The 23,938-nt window shown below is 36.6% G+C and overlaps 1 protein-coding gene and 1 long non-coding RNA gene across 2 annotated transcripts in view; one reads left to right on the forward strand and one right to left on the reverse strand.

The window, feature by feature from the left end:
* The window catches only part of LOC107043410 (procollagen-lysine,2-oxoglutarate 5-dioxygenase), a 221,837-nt gene that overhangs the window by 58,391 nt on the left and 139,508 nt on the right, over positions 1-23,938 (forward strand). The gene's annotated exons all lie outside the window — the stretch shown is intronic.
* On the reverse strand, positions 17,268-18,928 carry LOC107043412. Its single transcript, XR_003783133.1, has 4 exons — positions 18,845-18,928; positions 18,652-18,767; positions 18,336-18,576; positions 17,268-18,223 (listed from the first exon to the last, which is right to left on the reverse strand). It is a non-coding gene; the product is annotated as an uncharacterized LOC107043412 (long non-coding RNA).

The raw sequence follows: 23,938 nt of genomic DNA on the forward strand, positions 1-23,938 counted from the left end.
CAATGGGATGAACATTACAATCAGTACAAATAAGTTTGTTACATTTTAAGTTTGAAATATCGTCTTACCAGACGTCAATTTCCCTGACTTTGAAGCCGTTATGTAAAGATTAGAAGGTATGAATAGATTCTGCTGAACCCTTGGACCAAACGTTCCGGAAGGTTCCTTGCAAACAATGAAGAGAGGTGACAATAATTTTCCATCTACTGATATGGTGGGTTGTATGGTATAACTATGTGTCGTTGATGTTACAGATTGTACAATGCATGAGACTTCTTTAGACCCCTCTTCCGCCAAAGTTCGCCCCGAATGCGTTTCCAATTGGAAACCACTCTGATCAGAATTATAGATGTTTTGCAAGCCATAAATCTCAAAATATGGTTTGATATGTTGCAGGAATTCGTCCGCTGTTTTTTGTGAATCTTTTTGATTTTCCATTGTTTTACGTGTGACGAATTTAGTAATCTTGCGAGATGTGATGCGATGAGCTCTTTTGAAGTAATGTAGCCACCATGCCGAGGCCTTGAAACGAATATCTTGATATCCAATATCTCGTTGAGCTTGCAGAGCCCATCTTCGTAGGTCGGCATCATGAATAATTAGCCCCCCATCGATAGGATTTTTCATATTTTTCAACGTGTACTCTGATATTCGTTTCAACTTTTCCATATAAGTTCCTCCTTTATTGACTTGATGTGCCCAACGACGTAATTGCTGGACTGATTTCACTCTTTTGAATTTATTGGAAACAGTTTTTATAGACAGATTTTTCTTTGTTTTTGCACTCCTCCAGTATTCGACCGCTCTTTTTCTATAGTCATAATCTACAAGTTCGTCATGCTCTGAACAACTATCAGATGATTCTTTATGATGTGGTTGGAATTCCGTATCCTCAATTGGTATCATTTCGATGTCTTTGTATGGCTCTTGGAAATCAAGAGTTGATTCTTCAATAGTTTCCACCCCATAATATTCCTCCATAGTTCGTTGCAATATATTCTCGAAATGAGTTGCCAATTCTCGTTCTTCATTAGTCACAGGGGTTTCGCCAAGATTCAGCACTTCAAATGTTGCCATGAGGATCTTAATAACGTTTATAGGTTTGAATCTCATGATGGAAAGAATTCGGAATATACGATTAACAAGAGACAGTTTTGCCGTGATGTGTTTACGTAAACTGAACGCTGCGCAAAATGGAAGTGAATAATATTCAGGTTTATCAATAATACATAATTACTGCATGATGGATTACCTATTTTTGGATATAGGTGACGCGTGCACGGCTATTTGCATTTTGTTTGGATTTATTATCGCTTTCACCTGTGTGTTATCATCACATATATACTATAATAATGAAGTCTCTTAGAACCATTACCTCGGTTCCTCCGACATATGAAAAAAACAAGTTCAATCATTCGTTGAACGATATGGAAAAATTCCGATTATTTAGCAAATTTTTTTTCGTAGTCGTCACTGCTTTTTCTTCAAATAGAAAAAGGAAATTTTCTTCCAGAGAATCTTTTCTTTGATCTGTTTTTATCGTTATTCGTTTATCGCCGAATTTTGGAAAAATATCATTTTCACGTGCGGATTATTGAAATCAAAATTGAGGCTTGGGATATCTGGAATCCAATTTTATTCTTTCATAAAAAGGGATACTGTATTATTTCATATCTCTTCCGATGCAATCATTTCCGTGAAAGCCAATAGTTGTTTGATAAAAAAATATTATTTCGCGGGAGTAATTACCCCGTCAACTTCAACCCCGAGAGGAACTATTATTGGATATTCTCACGATTTCTCATAAGCTATACATTACCTCAATGGAATGAATAAATAACCCCACCACCTTGGTGGATAATGTTGCCAGGAAATTATTTTTTTCACCCTAGAAAACTCCAGTTCTTGGGAAAAACCAACAACAGGCATTCCGCATTTTTCCATGTTCCATCCAACGCAGTTGGTTTCATAAAATTCTGAATCATAGTTTTTTTTTTTTGAAAAATGAAGTCTTTACAGGGGTAGTTTACCCTCCAAATTTCAACCCCCGGCGGAACTATCAATTGTGGTTTTCATAATTCCTCACGAGCTATTTATTCCCATAATGAACATTTACGAAAATTCCCTTCTTATAGGTGGAATTGAAAAATCACCCCCAAAAGTGGTCACCTTCTGACCATGGTTACCCCCTTAAAACTGCGTATCCGCCGATAAAAAAAAATACGTGTCGCTTAGTTTCGAGTCCTCTACAACATATATGAGTTTCATCGAAATCGAAGGGGAACACCTCCCTAGTGTTCCTTGTCAGTGAAGGCGAACCTCGCCATCTCGATCCACAGAAATACTCAGCTCTAATTAATTTCCCTCCCTTTTCCTATTTTACCTAACCTTGACCTAGAGCTCAATGGTTGTCTGAAAGGAGAAATGAAGCAGAAATTCCTTGGCTAAATTATGAATATTTGAGAAATCTCTCCTTGGGATTTTTATAGTACGGAAGAATCATCAGATTCTTTATTGGTAATGAATTTCTCTCTTACATCATCTCGAAATACGGTATGTTTCGAATATACAGTTATTCCTCACTCCGAAATGAATACAAGTACTCTATCTCCAGATCTGAGTTCAGATTCATTAATTGGATTGTTAATTCCCATAATTTATCAATTTCTCCACTGAATTATCTGTGAAGTTCCTGAGATTTCATGTGAGAGATAGATTTCCTACTATTCCGGTCGACTCAATTGATTTTAATGTATTCCTTACATTTACCTACTAATCTACTTTATAAATTATTTCTTGCTTATTAATTTGTTACTTCCCGTTCTTTAGAATTGAGTATTGTGATTAAAATTTTCCAGAGAAGTCAAGACAATTGAGCATTAGTTAGATGCAATGTGGAATAATCCACCTTCGATTTTCAATGAAATCAATAAAAACAAGAAAATGGCCATCAGGATTAAAGGACGGCAATGGGATTATCCAACATTAGTAAATGATGAATTTAATATCATGTACATAAATTAACCAGTGATAATAATCCACAGGACTCGAGTGTTGGGCCCCTATTCCTCAATGCTCGCTTGAATTGATTTATTCGATTCGTAGCTTTTTGGGGTAATTAATATAGCCAATTGGTTTTGTTAAATACGTGATTCTTCTATTTATCTAAATAATTCGTCTCGATTCCGGTTCGGTTTATTTAAATTGAATTATTACTTTTGATTTTCGCGAATCGATATGAAATCGAAATAACACTGTAATTTTTGAAATTTTCACCTCCTAAATTCCCTTGGAACTGATTCTCCTTATTTAGACCAATTTGAAAATTGATGAGATCAATCACATATGCAAAGTTGTTCAGGAATACTCAAAAATCTCGAAGCAGATTCATTGAATTTTAAATCGGTTGCTTGAATCAAATTTTTTATTCCTAGACATCAGGGTCTTAACTCTGTTCGGGCGCCATTTGTGACATTGAGTTGGAATCCCAATTTCTTTTACTCATTTTCATTCAATCTGTTTGGGCTGAACATTAATTAATTAATTAGATGTAAATATTTGGTATTGCTCTGCTTTGAGTCTTCTTAAATTTTAATTCATTATGGATGCCATGTGATTCTCTCTCAATTGCATTAAAATACAAATCATGATAATAATTTCCTTCGGCAGCCTCCCTAGGAATTATTGTTTAAATTTAGTTCTAACTTTTATGTTGTTCGGACCTTGGTTTATTAATTTTCAATCTTATTATTCAAATTTCAAGTAAAGAAGGCAGTTCTATATAATTCACCAATAAAGAAGGAAATATCATGATAAATTTCAAATTTGTTTGTTCGAGCCTTTTAATTACTGAGGAAAATAAATTCTAAATATTAAATAAATTGAAGTTAATTGAAGACAGTAATTTCATTTTAATTATCCGAAATAATGAGAGGATTATTGTCAAATAAGATTCAAATTAATTCCAATTTTCATATTGTTAGGGTTTATTCAGAAGAAATTTATGTAACTGAATTTACTCTGAATTTAGACAAAGATTGTGTGATAAATTACGTCTAATTTATCACCACTCAGCATTCATCCACACAATAGCCACTTATCGTTCGTTGTTTAATACCGAAAATGGCTAAGAAAAGTAAGAATGACCTTTCGATGAGCTATTACAACATTACATTCGGGATTTCCTACGGAAATACCTCGGCAGATTATCGCAATGAATTGAGGCTCTTTTGGAGTAGAGAAGTAGAAGTGGAAAGAATGGAGAGTAAACCACCACGCACGTTGTCGTATATCGTACGCGACAATTTTCCAACGAATTTACCCCTCTCAATCTCCACGTAATTATTCATTTATTCGCACGAAAATGAGTAATTTTCGTCCCCAACACTCAAATCCCCCTAAAACACGCGAAATGATACTTACTCACGATGACGTCACGGGACGATTTCGGGGGCCAGGAATTTGTCGACGCCTCCAGACGATTTTCTCCGGGAAAAAGGGTAAGAAGACGCCTCCTTCGCTTCTGAATGGACTGGCAGTTCAATTGCGATGCGCACTCCTCCTCAACTTTAAAAATATCTCGACTTAAATACTAAAAATTCGGGTTTTAATGTGTCCCTCACATCTGTCAGGCCACGGCTGCACTCAGAGTGGAGTCCTTGCTGGTCATCAGGTTCTTCCTTGGTTTTTCTTCTTCTCATCAAATTCCCTTTGACCAATGAGTTCCTGCCACTGTGGTCCTTTTGCCATTTTCGGGCATAATTCACTGAGACACCCTTGATGATTGGCTCAGGTGTCGACTATCACGCCATTGTGGGTTTTAGGGCCATCAATCATCTCTAGAACTGTCAAGGATTTTAATTGTTCCATATTTGGGCTTATCTGACCCCGGGTGTTGACTCCTGGAACTACTCCTTGTTCTTTGTAATGGGGTCAATTGGTCAGTGACTGCCGTTATCGACCCTCACATCGATTTGCCATCCTGGATGTTTACAGTTGAAGTATACCCGACTTGTGTAATCAACTGATCAGGATGATACTAGTTGATTTTCATTAGGACACTCCTTTCAGGACTCCTCAATAATTCTTCCACTGGTGACACAGCCCGTCAATGTGACTCTCGTCCTCTCGTATTTTGGGTTTTCGGGTCGTTTCATAACTTTCAGTTCTTCACTCAAATTGCAGGTGAGTCTCATCAGAGAAATGAGGATCTTCGGGACTAAATCTTCATTTCTCTACTGTCATAACCTTTGGTTCCAGAGCCACAGTGTTTTCACACATTGGCTAGAATTCCTTGAACTTGTTTGGATCTTCAGGGTGCTGGTGGTGGAATTGGTCTTCATCTGCATCACTGGAAGTCCTCTGAGTCTCTTCGGGTTCTTTCTCGAGTAATTTATTTAATGGAAATGAAGGAAGAGAGAGAAGTCCAATGATTTTCAGATGAATTAATAATTCGAATTTTAGTTGGCAAAATCCTTTTCATTTTATTCTCTTTTCTTTTCATTATAGTAACGAGGTCTGATCCTCGTGACAATATTATACAGTACAACTGGTCTCATATTTTTGATATTTTTTTTCGTCGAATTACAGACCGTTGTTTCGAGTGGTCTCTACTTTTGATACCGACAGCAGTTTTTCAAATGGTGCTTTAGACCAGTCGCACTGCGTCCATCCAACAATCCGGCGATCCGGGGTCAAAACTTTTCTCTTCTGTATTTTTATTTTCATTTTTATTCTTTCATTTAAGAGGAAACGTTCATCTCATAAGAATTTGATAACTAGAAATATGTTTGAGGGATCTATTCAGTTAACTGTCCTGATATGATTGAATAAATGTAATTTCACGCTTATGTTTGATCAGATAAGGTCAATTTTGACGTTTTTTAAATAAAATTTTCAACTTGAATAATTTTTTCCGTGCACGTCGGCAATTGATCATTATCGGAAAATAATTCATCGTAAATTACTGGATTTTCTGACTTTTCCCAAGAATCAACTAGTAATAAAAACTTGTCTTCTTTAACGTAAGACTGTACCTATAAAAAAATCACAAAAAAACTTTTGTGAAAAAATTTTGCCAAGTTGACGTTTTATTGCCTGATCCTATTTTCCAAAAAAATATTCTCACTTTTATTCACAAAAAAATACTTGAAATAAATATATGCTAAGCACGTCGTTCACAAATCACATTGACTAGAGGGACCTGATATCTCAAGTGAATGAATCCAGTAACATATATGAATGGAAAGGTCGCCATTGGAGACGCTAAATAACAAAACGCCCTCTACAAATTTCCAGCTTGAGAATACACATAGATGATACATTCGCTCATATGTCCATGTGTGAGCAGATTATTATATATCTGTGAGCACTCCTAAACTGGCCATCTTGGAAAAACTAGCGCTACCAACGGTAACTAGCATCGCCAATTACCAATTCGATTTTCAGAAAAAAGTCCACTTGGCGCGCCCGGTTTTGGTGTAAGTCAATTACACTGGGCGCTTTCCATCATAGGGCACTGTCTAACACAGTGCCAAAAAGGAGAACTGTGATTGATCAAAGACATATCTTAGTTAACACTGTGTCACTCTGTGGCCCTTGATGGAAAGTACCGATTGTTACCGATCAATTCATTAGGATAGAACGCCTCAGTACTTCATCAGTGGATTGTAACATTACTCAACCGGAGTATTCAAAATCTCAATTGATTCAAATGAATATGGTATTAAAGACTTACATAATTTCCAGTTGATTCCTCGATCGACCGTTGAATCGGGATAATCTACAATCGAATGTTTTTCAAGTAACTATGTCACCAAACTTTGATTTAATTTCGGAGATTGTACAATATTTTCCCCGAAATTTGTTTATTGCTTTCTAGAAATGAACTTCGACACCCATCTATCAACTACTCAATTACACATAATTTTTATTTTCTGAAGTATACACAAAAAACCGGGCGCGCCAAGTGGACTTTTTTCTGAAAATCGAATTGGCAATTGGCGACGCTAGTTACCGTTGGTGGCGCTAGTTTTTTCAAGATGGCCAGTTTAGGAGTGCTCACAGATATATAAAAGTCTGCTCACACATGGACATATGAGCGAATGTATCATCTATGTGTATTCTCAAGCCGGTAATTTGTAGAGGGCGTTTTGTTATTTAGCGTCTCCAATGGCGACCTTTCCATTCATATATGTTACTGGATTCATTCACTTGAGATATCAGGTCCCTCTAGTCAATGTGATTTGTGAACGACGTGCTTAGCATATATTTATTTCAAGTATTTTTTTGTGAATAAAAGTGAGGATATTTTTTTGGAAAATAGGATCAGGCAATAAAACGTCAACTTGGCAAAATTTGTTTACAAAAATTTTTTTGTGATTTTTCATAGATTTCACTCATTTTTGCAAAGCATAACAATCTTTTGCAAAATAATATGGTCAACTAAAACAATTATCCGTTAATAGAGTTTCTCCTCAATTTTTTAGCTCTCTATATTTTATTTGGAAATACGTCGGAATAAAATCATCCATAATAGTCTTCAAATGGTTGAATCGCATAAAAAAATTTTAAGGAGACTTATGACTGCTCAGATTGGTTTCCCCCAAAGGTACTCAGGTGGCTACCAGTCGTGGAGGGTCTGAGTCAGATTTTAGACACATACACCAACTTTCATCGATTGCTTCAACATATGTATTTCTTAGGGACTTGAGGATTGAACCCGACTTTCTTCAAATAGAATTTTGGTATATATACCTAACATAGGTTCATCACATTCAGCAACTCAAAATCATCTATGTTAAATGAACCAAATATATTACACATGGCATTCTTGTGAAGGAAAAAAATACGTTTCTGCAGTTTCACCAAAATTAATTTTTCTTCGAATTTTCATTCTTTTGAAAGAACAGAATTGCATACAGATAGGTAAACAAGGAAATCAGTAACTTGTGTAAGTAGATATTGTGAGTTGTACCATAGTTCATCTGATGAAGATTTTTAAATATAATATTTTTTCATTCGAACCCTAAATATTACGAACACGCCAAGTTATTGCTAAACCACCAACGTCCGTATTCAGACGCCAAAAGAACTTCGAAAATCACCCATTTGGCGGCAAATCGCCCAATCTGGCAAATCTGGTTCTTATTCGAAAGAACGTCCTTTAAATGCTAAACATCTGCCCCAAAATCCTTACGGCGCAATCAATTCCTTCTCCCTCTCTTCCCTGCTCTTTTCGGTAGAACGTGTCAAGACGTGCTGGCTCGGCACAGCAGACTAGACATCACCAAGAATGGTGATGGTCCCAAGAAGGGGCGGGGGGCCTCATAAGCCCATTATTCTCCCTATGTTACCTACACATAAATTCATAACCGCTTGAACATTCGATGCGCCATCCCACAATCAACGGATATTCATTCATTTATTTTTAAATAATTGAAATTTCGTAGCATGAATATTCACTGTTGAATGAAAAAAATCAAATAGAAAAAAATATATATATAAAAAATGCTTTGAACCCGAATCGTCGGGTCAGTAGGAGGATGCGCTGCCCCTCGGCTAAAGTACTAATTCTAAATCTATATGTCAGAAACTTACACATATGGGATATTCCATGTCAACTCAGCCACACCGGATTTTTTTTGTCTAGAAAAAATGATTTGATTGCCGCATTTCGAACTACTATATATAGGCAGTATTCCTGCCAAATTTCATTGCCTCATGATTTTTTGTTTCTGAGATAATGACTACCAAACTTTAAATTTTCAAAAATTCATAACTTTTGAATTGCGCATCCGATTCGAACAAATGAAAAAAGAAAATTTTTGTTTTCAATCATACTTTCAGGAAAAAAATATTCCATAGGCGTGAAGAAGATTCTACACCTAAATTTAGATGAATTTTTACGTTTTTATTTTTTTTCGGCTCTAAGGCCGTCCGGTATTCGACTGGAATATTTTTTTTCTCATAGAGGACGTCCATATATGATGTAAAAAAAATACGCCATCATGGGAGAGACAACCAGTGTACCGGAGAAAATTTTTGTTTCCTAAACTCTCGTGTTTTTACGCCTTCTAGGAGAGCTGCCTTTTTTTTATTGAGAGATTGATATTTCAATCCATACCTTTGATGAATATGAGTTAGAAAAGAGATGCGTCATAATGGAAAAGAGAAACAATGCGTCGGGAAAGAAATTTTCTTCAAAATTGTTGCGTCTTTTCGCTTTTTATGAGAGCTATACTGTGTCATCATCATCGAAAGTTTGCCTAATCATGACCAAACAAATGAGAAAAGGAAACAAAAAGAATCAATTCATTGATTTAATATCATCAGTTTTTCCTGAGGCTCTAGTTTTAGTGAAAACTTCAACTCCCTCATTGAGTTTTCATCGTTGTACAATTCCTTGCGAATCGATTCACATTTTCCTGTCTATTGTATCGACGTAAGCAGTTTTCACGTTACTTATTGGAATAATCCTCATTTCCCGGATAATTTTGGATTGGATTTGATAATTTTGCATTTCATAGAATGCCGCGAAGTGATAGATGTGCGAATCCGATGCGGATTCCTACTCAGAAAGGACACAATGGTTTGGATTTGCGGCCCATTTCCTCGGCAATACACAAGAAGTTTCCCTTTCTACCAAAGTCTGCGAAAATCTGTGGGCAGTGCCGGAAGATGGTCCCGAATTATGTGATTCCACTCGTCTCAATGGTGAATCTTCATGATACACATCTTCGATGTTCGGATACGCTACCCGAGATATCAAAGCCCCAAGCCGAAACACCCGAACCAAGCCCAGATGTGATGAACAGTCTCTGAGATCAGGTCAGTCTTTCCATCTGGACGATTCCGGTATTTCAATCGATGAAGAAGCAGACAATGTATCTGAATTCTCCAGTTCCCCCATGCATTCTGATGCGGAAGGTGACCAAAGTGACGCTGATCCTTCTTTATCAAAGCGCTATCGATCTTCGAGAGAAATAGAATTAGAAGAAATGCTGGATGGTTTGAAGAAAAAATTCAAAGATCTGAAAAAGTACGGTGAGCGCTTGCAAATCTTGACGGTTCTTCAGTCACAGTCATGGAGTGAGCGCAAAATCGCTTCTGAATTTGGCATTACGAGATACATGGCGTCAAGAGCGAAGAAATTGAGAGAAATCAAAGGAGTATTTGCCTCACCAATTGCGAAAGCAGGCCATTCACTTACAAAACAAACGGTCGAGAAAGTACACAAGTTTTATCTAGAGAATAGTCGTGTCATGCCAGAGATGAAAGATAAAGTATCCGTCAAAATCAATGGAGAGAAGAAAGTAGAGCAAAAGCAAATGATACTCAAAAATCTGAAACACCTTCATAGGAAGTACAAAAATACTCATCCAGAGTAAGTGTACTGGGGAAAGTGTACTGGCCAAAATAATGTGTACTGGCGGGAGCAAATGGCACTCACGTCGTATGTGTTTGCACGTATCATCAAAATTGCAAATTGATGCTCGAAGCCATCAACATTGCCACTCTAACTAAAGATTCCCCCTGCCCACTCAAGGATTACAAAGATTGTCTAGCACAACTGATGTGTACAAATCCAACCCCGGCCTGCTATCTGGATGAATGTAACGACTGTCCTGGGGTGAAACTCTTCTCATGTGAATTGAAGAAGCTCCTTTCTGATTCTGTTGTCGAAACTGTCCAATTTCGCGTGTGGCAAACTACTGACAGGTGTACCTTGCAGACACAAACGCTTGCGATGGATGACTTCGTCGATCTTTTTGTCGAACGATTAAAAGTATTAAAATCCCATCACTTCATCGCTAAAGAACAATCAGCTTTTGTTAAAGACCGAAAAGAGAATTTGAATAACGGCGAAGTACTAGTGCACTGAGATTTCTCAGAAAATTATGCCTTTGTGGCTCAAGATGCAGCTCAATCCTTCCACTACAACAATGATCAATGTACAGTCCATCCCGTTGTTTACTACTATCGCGAAGGAAACGAGATCCAGCATCGGAGTTTAGTTGTTTTGTCAGATAGTACTACTCACGATACCGCTGCTGTTTACTTGGTACAGAAAATTCTAATACAACATTTGAAAAATAACTGCAAAGATGTCGAGAGAATCATCTATGTCACCGATGGAGCTGCACAGCATTACAAGAATCGTTACCAAATGGCTAATCTTCTGCATCACAAGACTGATTTTGGAATAGATGCAGAGGCCCATTTCCATGTAACCGCATACGGTAAAGGAGATTGTGACGGTGTGGGTGCTGTTTTCAAAAGGGAAGCGGGCGTAGAAGCTTGCTAATCGCCCATGGTGCACCTATCCTGACGCCAGATGCTTTGTTTCGATGGTCAAAAGAGAATTTCAAAGGAATTGATGTGTTTTTTTTCACCAAGGACGAACATGAGAATATAAAAACTGAATTGAGGGAAAGATTTTATAGTGCCAAAGCTATTCCAGCCATTCAAAAACACCATTGTTTCATTCCAACACCGGGAGAGCAATTGTTAATGAAACGATATTCGGCTACGGATAACCAAGAAGTTTTTCCGAAACGAAAACACACAACAACAACAAAACGGAAAACACTTAGAAAACAATAATTGTGATGAATAGATGTATAGTAAATCAGTGCAATTGGGCAAGTGGTAGTTGGAGACGGTATATAATAGCTTCTTATTGTAAAAATGTAAAAAGGTCGTTACAGTAAAATAAAACTTGTTTTTCCATGTTTCGCACTTCTTTGGATGAGTACTTTGTCTTTCGAAAGAGGGTTATAATGTTGTTGATAGTCCCTCCCATCTAGCAGAAGGGAAAACTGTCGATTGAAAGGTGAAAGAAGCAAAAAAAGATTGAAAAGAAGAAGAAAAAACGAAAAGGAGAAAAATTAAGAAAATTGCGAAGAAATCACATTTTTCTGGTATACTGCTTGTCTCTTCCATGATGGCTTTCCTTGTCATCGTTATGAGCAAAAAATAGCTCTCATAGGTAGCCAAAAAACTCAAAAATTTCGGAGAAAATTTTTTTCCCGACGCATTGGTTCTCTTTTCTATCGTGATGAATCTCTTTCCTAACTCATATTCATCAAAGGTATGGATTGAAATATCAATTTCTTATTAAAGTCGAGGCAGCTCCCCTAGAACGTGGAAAAACACGAAAATTTAGAAAATAAAAATTTTCTCCGGTGCACTGGTTGTCTCTCTCAGGTTGGTGTATTTTTTTTACATCATATATGGACGTCCTCTATCAGAAAAAAAATATTCCAGTCGAATAGCGGACGGCCCTGGAGCCGAATTTTTGAAAATTTAAAGTTTGATAGTCATTATCTCAGAAACAAAAAATCAGGAGGCAATGAAATTTGGCAGGAATACTGTCTATATATAGTAGTTCGAAATGCAGCAATCAAATGATTTTTTCTAGACAAAAAAAAATCCGGGGTGGTTGAGTTGACATGGAATGTCCCATATGCTACCCCCAAATCTTTCAGACAAAATTTCTCCCTTATTTTTGGGCAACTGGCCCTAGGGCTTTGGCGGGGGACACCACTAGTGGCACCCTTAAAACACACAAAGCCTGGATGCTGTCAGTGTCTGACATCAGACGACCCCTCTTGAAAGTGGTGACGTCTGTGGTTTGAAAAATTAATTAATGGAAACTGTAGAATGTCGATTACTCAACCTTTCAATTGGACGGATGCACAAGCTCACTTTGGGTTGAAAACTGATAATTTTTCATTGGTTCCATTTTTTCTCTCTTCACTATGACCGGTGACGACACACTAACTCCATCCATGTGCTTTCCATACACGAAAAGTATCGCATAAAGTGGGAAGCTGCTTGAGAATATTTCAGCGGATTGGTGCCCCAATTTTTGAATTCCCGAGCGCGCGACTTTGGAGGGCGCCCCCTATTATTTTCCACCTTGCTTCCCCGAATTATAGGTATGTTACATTTCCAGTATTAGCATAGCCTCCGATACGCATCCGCGTTCTTCGGTAGCATACCAATTTTTCGATGAACCTTCCACAAGATTGTCGTGTTTTTTCTCTCCGTGTGATGTATTAATATTTTAGTTTTTTATTGAATACAACCGAGAAACGCGATAGTGTATTGCTCAAAGAAAAGTTTTGATATCTATTATACAATATCTCTGGCCAAGTGTACCGCGTATCCATACATAAAAGGATTTCCCCCCCCCCCCTTCTTCAATGATTTTCATTCGGCAGAATAAAAACCGGTCGATGAAGCGGACAAGTGTTCTTAGTTTTAATTCGCCTATGAGCTTTTCAACGGTTTGACCACTGTGTTTTTTGGATTGACATTAAAATAAATACGCGCATATGCTCAATTTTTCTAAAGAAGTACCCTCGATTTCAGTGGTGGGGAGCACTAGCATAAGTGAGGATTTGGAAAGAATGAGAGCATACGGCTCAGGTCACTTCTTTGGCATAGTGATGCCGCGAGACGTTTCATGGGGCATCACGAGACAATACTTTGGAGGGAGTGTCTCAGTCTCAGTGAACACGGAAATTTTTGGTATCGCTTCAGTCATAAAATCCGCAGCATCGACTCCTTTTGTGATGACTCCGAGTCAATTTATCTCATTACAGTTCCCAGTTTTTCGCGTTTTTTATATGTAGAAAAACGAGACAAGATAAACCGAGACTAAAACCGAGATTTTACATTAAAAAACACTTAAAACTTAAGACCGAGATGAGGTAAATTACCTTGGAGTCATCACGAGAGGAGTCGATACTGCCTATTCCGACACTGAGATGAGAGCAAAGATTTTCATGTTCATTGAGACCGAGATCATCTCTCCAAACTTTTGTCTCGTAAAGTGGCTCGCGGCATCACTACTTTAGCAAGAAGCACTTTATCTTCAGGTTGATATTCACATTCTCGCGATTCACATTATAAAGTGCCAGAATCAAGTCATAACGTTGGCATCGCCTGATCCGACTGAACCTCACTTAACGTCGAAGTGTTGCCACCAATGCGTCATAGACATATTAGGTGTATAAATAAGTTTTAGGACACTTTGCAAAAAATTTAAAATTCATTTTCGAAAAAAAGTAAACTACATTTATTCATCAAAATAATCTCAATCATTTTGAATGACCTTCAGCCATCTGTTAAGTAATTCACGGATGCCTTCCGCAAAGAAAGTTTCATCTTGCGAGGCAAGGAAATTATTGCACTTTTTCAAATGTTTTGAATCGCACATCAGTCAATTCGTTTTGCATCTTCCGAAACAAGTGAAAATTAGTTGGAGCCAAGTCCGGTGAATACGCCGGGTGTGGCACAACTTCCCATCCAAGAGCCATTAACGTATCTTTGACCGGTTTACCCACATGAGGCCTGGGGTTGTCATGGAGCAATTTTACTGGACGTTTTCCTTTGCCAGTAAATTGACGTTTTTGTTCAATGTCTTGGTTCAATCTCATTAATTGTTGATGATAGCGATCGGCAGTAACTGTCTCGCCAGACTTCAAAAGTTCATAATGCAGTACGCCTTTCATATCCCACCATATACACAGCATGATCTTCTTACAGTGAATATTGCGCTTCGGTGTCGATGTCGTCGGCTCGCCGGGGTTAACCCAATGATATTTGCGTTTTGGATTAGCAAAATAAATCCACTTTTCATCGCCGGTCACAATTTTCCACAAAAGAGACTTTCTATGTTGCTTATTGTAAAGATTCAGACATATGTCATGTCGGCTATCTTTATTTTCTTGAGTCAAAAAGTGTGGCACTCACTTTGTTCCTTTTCGAATCTTTCCCATTGCGTTTAAGCGATAGGAAACGGTCTGTTGAGTTACTCCAAGCTGTTCTGCAAGTTATTTTTCCGTCTGGCAAGAATTTTCATCCAGCAACGCTTGCAGTTCCTGGTCATCCACCCTTATAGGGGTCCCGGTACGTTCACGGTCACTACCGTCAAAATCACCTTCTTTAAATCGCTTATACCAATACTCACATGTACTTTTAGATACAATGTTGTCCCCAGGAATAGAACAAATCGATTAACATGCTTTCCTAACAGTTTTTCCTTGATGGAATTCATAGCGAGTGCAGTATCCAATAAATAGCTTATCGGTCTGCATGTTTTATTCACAGAATTTAAGGTTATGTTTATGACTCCCTTATGTTTTGATACTACATAACAAACCCCACCATATATGTAAGCGATAACTTTGAATTACTTTTATGACACGGAATCGAAGTGTCCTAAAACTTATTTGTACACCTAATAATATCTAGACCGCGCATGTGGTGGGGGAAGCTATATATAGGTATAGGTAGAGAAAGATGCGTCCGGTACCTATCCTTGTTCAGCAGTGCTGAGAGTGGGTGCGCTGCAGGGATTAATCAGCTATAACTAGCCCCCCTCCACAGGACTGTTAGACCGGGATCGTGTCTCTCTGCTTAATTTCCCAGATCTGTGTTACATAGGATACATGGGGAATGCGCGGTCTAGGTATTATATGTCTATGCAATGCGTTTAAATATGGATTGTGATGTTGTAATATGGAAATATGAGAAACATCAAATGAAAAATCGCCTCTATATTCTATTTCTTTTTCATATTGATATCCAGGTCTCAGAGATAAAGGTCGTTTGTGAGATTATGGTTTATAGTTTTGGAATTGTCGTCGGCCTTGCGGTCAAATGAATGAATTTACTCAAATTTTTTTGCCGTTAAAAAAGCCTACGTTTCGATCCATTTGCGGGTCCTCTTCAGGGCTGATTTTATTGCTGTAGGTGTTTGTCGACCGTGGTGAAGACATAGTTTTGGAATTGTCGTCAGCCGTGCGGTCAAATGAATGAATTGACTCAAATTTTTTTGTCNGAAACGTAGGCTTTTTTAACGACAAAAAAATTTGAGTCAATTCATTCATTTGACCGCACGGCTGACGACAATTCCAAAACTATGTCTTCACCACGGTCGACAAACACCTACAGCAATAAAATCAGCCCTGAAGAGGACCCGCAAATGGATCGAAACGTAGGCTTTTTTAACGGCAAAAAAATTTGAGTAAATTCATTCATTTGACCGCAAGGCCGACGACAATTCCAAAACTATGTCTTCACCACGGTCGACAAACACCTATCCAAGGATTATGGTTTATGTTTAGAATCTGAGACAATTGTTATTGATCAGAAATTATGAGACCAAGTATTGGCTTTCCATTAAGATGACAGTTGAGCACTAGTTCCGAAATTGTTGATGGGCCACCCCCTCAAAAGACTCGAAATAAATTTAAAAAAATCTCTATCAAAGACATTTTACGATCGGTATATTCAACATCTATATTATCCCCTGGGCTATTCTACTCGGTCAACCTTAGATGTTTTTTTAAGGCATAAATTACATGGAAAGTGAGATGCTATATGCTATCCATCGACTTTCCGGGCCTCTATAGGAGGGAAATAATTGAATAATCATCAATGCACAAATTAAAAAATTCGGAGGCACACGGGCTCGAACACAAGTAGGGTATGATCCCACATCTTCTGTTTGCCGGACAGGTGCTCTGCCAATTGAGCTATTGTGGCCTCCTCCACAATCCGGAAAGTCGATGGATAGCATATAGCATCCCACTTTCCATGTAATTTATGCCTTAAAAAACATCTAAGGTTGATCGAGTAGAATAGCCCAGGGGATAATATAGATGTTGAATATACCGGTCGTAAAATGTCTTTGATTGTGATATCTCAGTATGGCTTAACGGGAAGGGCGGGGGGGAGTCGGGATAGTAAGACGATATGCACAAGTTCTGAAATTCGGAGATGCGGAGGAGGCCCCCCATGGAAAAAAATATATGTTAAAAATATATTCATCATATATAATTTCTACATCTTTATATATGGGAAATGTATGTCAAAATATATAGAATATATGAAGTAATATATGTGATATATGTTGAAATATATTTTTCAATGTATTAAATTGGCCCATTTTTGTATATGACTGATATATGAGATTCATATACAACCATATATATGACCTTATATACATGATTTATATGCTGGAATATATGATACATATAAGAAATATATATATATATATATATGTTTTAATATATTTCAAATATATATATATATGAATAATTCATCTGGAATTACCCTCAATAAATTTTTGGAATACCAATAAATCAGTTCAGTTTCAACGGTTTACATTCTTTGAATATTTTAATAATATCATCCAATACAATGAGGATACAAATGTGATATCTGAGCATATTCTACTCTTTTCGCTATTTAATAATTACGAATGTGAAAGCACGAAATATGACTTACTTAAATCAAACAACATAATGAACATAAAATCTTATCAATAATATTTGATAAGTTCTACCAGGAACAAAAATAATAATTCATAGCACGTCATATACTCTTCAAACTATTATAAACTTAATATTAACGGATGGAACACTGGATTGATGACATTCGTGATATCATTTTCAAATCCAATTCACAAGTTGTTCGGTAATCATAGCTCCTATTACATATTTATCATGAAAAACTGATGAAAAAAGTAATATAGAGCAAATAGTCATGTTTCTCTCCACGCAGGAAAGAGGGGGGCAAAAACTTGCGATCAGCAAAGTGGAATTCAATCATCTTTTATTTCAAATCATGACTCCTTTTTTGAGCTGTGAAATAAAGAAAAAAAAGATTGAATTTGAGTCTGCTGATCTCCAGAAATGGATGATTGGAGACGTCCCACTTTGCCTCACTCTTCTGTCTCTAAAAGAATTTTTCAAATATTCTCAAGTTTTTCGTATGGCTTGTTAAACAGATTAATAAACTTCGTATTTTTTTCCAACGATGAATATATGAGAATATTTCAGTAAACAAAAAAAAAACACTCAAAATTTAACATCACGTTCTCCTTCTCCTTCTCAAATCTCGTGTTTAATATAACTGTTTCTTCCACTCTTTCTTCTTCAACGGTTCCTTCATTTTTTGGCTTTAGCAGTGACAACTCAGTATTGTCAAGTAATCCATGATACGTGCGAGGAGGAGGTTATCATCTAACTCTACCCTGATTCGTCAGGGGTTTCCTTTGATCGTCTTCGTTGCTCCATTTCAATCAATGTTTTCTCTAGTTTATCATTTTTCTCTTTCTGGAGACGGAGATAATTAAGATGATCGTTAATTGCTTTTCCCGTCAATGCGTAATGGAATTTCTTTGGGTGATGCGTTTCCACAGTATCTGGAATGTCCATGTGGATAATGGAACTGGCTAAATAGTGAAGAAAAACTGAAGAGAAAGAATGCATATTGTGAAAGGGAAAAGTGATTAGGAAATTAATACAAAATCTCACCATAAATCGCCTTCATAATTTTCTTATCAAGAGCTTGGTGTCTTTATGGTTCTTCCATCCCAATTTCAACTTTCACTTTACGTGCACCGCCCTTCAAGTTACTAATTAATAAAATGTTTTTGGAGAAAAGAGCGTCAACCAAGCAAGTTGCCATCGAAGTTGGAGTAGCCTGTGCAGCAGCATCGGACCACTGACTTCTTTTTATAATGACACCACTCCCTTTGGTCCCAATCTCAACATTCTATGGAAACAGCAATCACATCAATCGATTGATGAATGTGAAGTTTCAGGCTTTCATTAATAAGACTGAACTTACCTCGTTTTTCTCTTCCTTATCTCTGTCCTTCAAGTGAGCTGATGATACGTTCACATTGATTGGCACATTCTCTTTTTGTGCGAGATCATTTATCTGCCTTTGCATAGTTGTGAGAGCTACAAAAATATCTTGATGTTAGTATTCTTATTTTTTATAACAATTGAGACGGTAATATTCATTCAAAACAAATTACTGTTCATGATTAAATTGAGTGGTGCCTGCTGATTTTCACTCTCATTCTGATTTTCCTTACTACTGTTGTAATCTCTGGTTTTTGATAACTGTAATGAAGAAAAATGCGTACATTTGGAACTGCGAATGTCTTCTTTTTTAAGGGGTTATCGAGCTAATGGAAATACTAAACGTAATAATATCTTACAATGTTTCCCTTCTGGGATTAAGAATTGAGTGTGGGTATTGAAATTCTGGCTTTAGTTCCACTTTTACCGTATTTTGAAGTCTCGAGTCTCTCACGCTCAGGGTCATTATTTAAATCAGAATCATTCATAGCTCCAGAAGTGATGATCAGCTGTTTTGGTTGTACTGACTAGTGACAATAATTTTTGTTCATTTCGGATTTTCATATTTTTTGGATGAATTACTCACAAGTCCAATGGATTAATTAGAATTAGTGCAGTTTTGAATAATGGATTACCGAAAGGCAACAAAAAATTCATGAATGGAGTATCCTTAAAAACTGGGAAGACTTTTATTTCCAAAATATAAAAGAAATGGTGAAAGGAATAAATCAATGGAATCGTCATGATCAATTAGAGTTATGGCAAAGTTTGTGTTCACTACAATCGAACGAAAAATCTGGTTGTCCTCTTGGTTCGAGTATTTTTTTCTGCTAAGAACCCACAACTAGAGATGTTTATAGAAATTAGTTGATGGACTGAAAATCCAGGGACTTATCGAGCAAAATCATTTGACTTTTTGTCCGATATTAGGTTCAAAATATGTATCTGAATTTCACTGGCTGATTCAGGGATGGATCTAACTTTTGAGGGGTACTGTCATATATTCTCAGAAATTTTTGATTTTTCAACATTCTCAAGGGGATTCTCTTACCACCTTATTAGCAGGCGTTTCACCGATGAACTCCTCCTCGCTAGACAAGTCGGCCAACTCCTCCTCAATCGTATTGACATAATGTAGTTTCAATTTCTGCAGTGAAAATATTATTTTTATAACGTAGGTATTTGATTTTCATTGACTTGTATTATATCACGATAACGTGTTGATTAATACCTTGGTTTTAATTCCAGTTGACCCTCGCTGATGCTCTCTTTTCTTTCCATTACTATCCTTTGTGGAATCTTTCCCATGACCTGACCCATTGGTATCCTCACTTGGCTGTGAAATGGCCTCCTCTCTGTCTCCCATCATTTTGGAACTTTGTTTCTGTAACAAAAAATAATTATCATATTCCTCCCATTTTCATTGAATTACATGACATAATCATTACGTATTCAAACTGATTAATACCCCTTTCTCAGAATTGTCAGACATATCGCAATGTCTTGAGCTATCTCTGTCACTACCACCAGATTTTGATTCATCTGAAGTTGGAGACAAAGGGCTGGTAGCTTTTAGCTTGGTGGTACTCTTAGCTTCACGATGAATTTTGAGATTGGGAGAGGCAGTACACTTCAGTGTTTTGAAAAGTCGTTCAAGTACTGCTTTCTGATCTGAGTTGGACAACAAAATCAATAATATATTTTTGCGACTCCAAATTTTATATTATATCAGGAAGTTAACATAGAGCTCAACAATTCATTGGAATGACTTATTCTCTTCCAAGACATTTGCAATGTGGTGGTACTTAAATTCATTAAGTTCTCTTTTGTTATGTATTTTTTGGATTCACGAGATTGGAGTTTTATTTTTGGCTCGTGAATGTGCGACTTGGAATTGCTGTCAGGAGACTACTGTTCGAATTAATATCAAGGAAAAAAAGAGTTCAGAGAAATTTATGAAAATAGTTTTTGTGTAGAAAATTCTGTCCCTTACTAAAAGAATTTCTTGAACTTTTCCCCTTCTTAGGAAAATACGTTGCGTGTGAAAGTATGAGAGATGTATGGGATTATTTCATACATCTCTCATCAATTTTTCAATTAGCTCAGTGAGGAGTGATTGTAGAAAAAAATCGTAAGACACTTTTATTGTGGGAAATTTTACGTATCACAGAAAGGTCGATTGTCGTTTTCATCTAAAATTGATAGATTCAAAAATATTCACAGAATAAACTTTTGTCAACGATTCATAAAATTGGACACGAATAAATTCACCTGTAAATGCCAATTGAGATGGAAGATATAACTTGAATTTTTTTTAAATCTGTCTATTTTTCTAAAACTTATTAAATTTTCAATTTTATTCTGACAGTTGTTCATTGTTATTGTTCCGAATATCTTCCAAACTAATTTCACATTATTGATCATTCATTGATTAGTTAAATGAGTATCTTGAGGATAGATATTGTGATTGACTCGATTGCATCAAATGTCTATTGTTTTTTAACAGAACCACGTAATTTTCACATGATTGATGAACTCACAATGCCAAAGACACAACCTTCCCAATTCCTTCAAAGATGGAAAACATATGATAATTCCTACAATTACATTGTAAATCATGAATAATCGCAGTTGATCGCCTTTAGATCATTCGCTAAATTGACCAGACCAAGAATCATGAGAATAAATAATTTCACTTCACTCATTTCATTTCACTACTTATTTCCGAAACACATCAAGTGAAAATGAATCATTATTTTCATAGTTTTCCCAATACCCAATATCCTAGGATTCTCAATAAATATCTCAAAATACTAAATCTATTTTTTTTCTCCGGGTATTAACTAATAACTTGAATTTTCAGGGAATATTCTGTTTGAAGCATTCGGAATCATTTTTTCCTTTTGCAAAAATGCGAGAAAACTATAAAATTTGTGGGAATCAGAGTAGCCAATTGTTTAATGGGTGTAAATAATGCGAGCAAAATTAAATTATACAGAAAGCATTACCTGACACTTGAATCACTTCACTATAACAGTTCCAGCCTCCTAGTGGTTTTTTTCCCTCATGCCACTCAACAACATATGACTCTGCATCATCGGGGTCAGTAGACAAAAACTCATGGTAATCAAAATCTTTAATCCAGTCGATGGGTACATCAGGTGTGTACTTTCCTTTGTCTTGACCACCAAGCCATTTGACCAAAGCATATCTTGGGTGTTGTACATCTGTCATTCTGTAGATTTAACTATAATTATTGTCCATGGTTATAAACTTTTTTTTTTGGAAACATAAAATGACTTTCTTGAGAACTTTTCCTAACCCCTCCTGTTAGTTTAGCCCATATAATTTCTTTTTAATGTTCAATACGGGAATAATTTCTATTGAACAAAGTAAAAATTTAGACTCAGCAATTCATGGATTGAAGAAACATCATGAAAATGGTGCAAATACTCGTTTGTTTTCGGGAAATGGGTCGAGACAATTTTAATCTGTCAGTTTTTGCACATTTTTTGCATCATCGTGATGAGTAATAACAAACTAATAGGTATCTGACTCTTGTATTAACCATGATTGAATAAAATACATTAGAACAGGTAAAAACACTTACTTGATCAACACTTGTTATAGTCAACCGACTTTTGCTGTCTATTTTGCTAAAACAATATGAAAAACGTCCGCGTCAACACGAATTCATTGAATGGTGTTCACGGCACGTGGTGCGGCGTTGGTGGTGGCCATTAAACACCTTCGTTATTCAGACAACGAAACGCGGTATCTACACGCGGCGACTCAACCAACTACAATGTTGGTCAAGTAGTTTTTGATAAAAATTGAACCATTAAGTCTTCCATTCAAGTCTCAATGCCACATGATTGAAGGCGTTATTATAATTGAAAGTCAGCCATTGTGAATGTTCAACGCAAACAGGAATCAAAGATGTGATTTATCTATTTATTATCTGTACATGGAGACAATCATTTGAGCTATTTAGTGAATTTGAGTTGTTATGAAATCTGCTCGCAGTGTGTAGATATTGAATATTGTTTTTTGGAGGCTAGCTTTTTTTTCTCTCCCATCTTGACTTTGAGACATGTTCTAAAGAGAGTTGCTAACCTGAAAGTAGACGAATGATTTCGTTCCCGTCTCTTCATTGATAAAACGGCGACCGAGGCCACGAATGGCTCCGAATAAAGATAAACGAGGTCCTTATAAAAGATACCTGATTGATCCAACATTACACGACATGCCAAGAAGGACTAAATATCGTAGGATCAGCAAATGCAGGTAAGACTCATCCACAGTACCATCTCCGGGTATAACAAATATTCATGTTTATAGATATTAACAATCAATTATCATTGTTATAGGATGAAACGGCCGGGAGCATTACTCCGTCGATTCCATCGTCAGCTAGAAAATCAAATTCAGGTATGTACCATAATATAATGACTAAAGTTTAGTGACGACCTTGAAGATATTTTCACCCCCGTCCAATAACGCAACACTCCAAAAGTGGGACCGATGATACACACAGCTACTCAATTTTATTCGTAATCAAAGAAATGTTCCCTGAGTGGTGAATTTGTGATTGAAGAAAACTAACTACCTTTTTAATCGATGAATTTTTCTCCTTCTCATCGAAAATTACTCAGGGATGGTGCTAAAATGTGGATAATTCAGAGTGTTGTTGATATCTGAGAATTTTTAGAACTAGAGAGAAATATTTTCTAAACGATCTCCGAATGAGTCTCGGTTGATTTTTCTCCGTTATTTTCGATCATAAAAATCGTCTCATTTTTTCATCCCTCTGATTCAGGAAAGTATTTTTTCNGTCTCGGTTAATTTTTCTCCGTTATTTTCGATCATAAAAATCGTCTCATTTTTTCATCCCTCTGATTCAGGAAAGTTTTTTTTTCTTTTTTCATTGCATTAGAATTCAGAGTCAGCCACGGATATAGGACTTGTTGTTCGATATTGTTCAAGAATTTACATAGAAATATCATTTGTAGATTCGAGGGTTAAGTGGATAAAATAGGAAAATTTCATTTTGATTCGGAAAAGGGGAGCATAGCACGTTAAGACAACCACATATTAATCCATACGCCTTAACTACCAAAATGATTTTATAGTTGAATCTTCAATTGAAATGTTCTAGGAGCAGGGGAATGAATTGAGTGATGATATCTATAACCAGTCGAGTCAACACCACGAAGAAATAGTGGCCAGTTCAGATTCCACTGAGACACAGCAATCTGAATGGAATG

This window comes from Diachasma alloeum, unplaced genomic scaffold (genome assembly GCF_001412515.2).
Source record: "Diachasma alloeum isolate Michigan unplaced genomic scaffold, Dall2.0 Dall_scaffold_00569, whole genome shotgun sequence".
NCBI classification, from domain to species: domain Eukaryota; kingdom Metazoa; phylum Arthropoda; class Insecta; order Hymenoptera; family Braconidae; genus Diachasma; species Diachasma alloeum.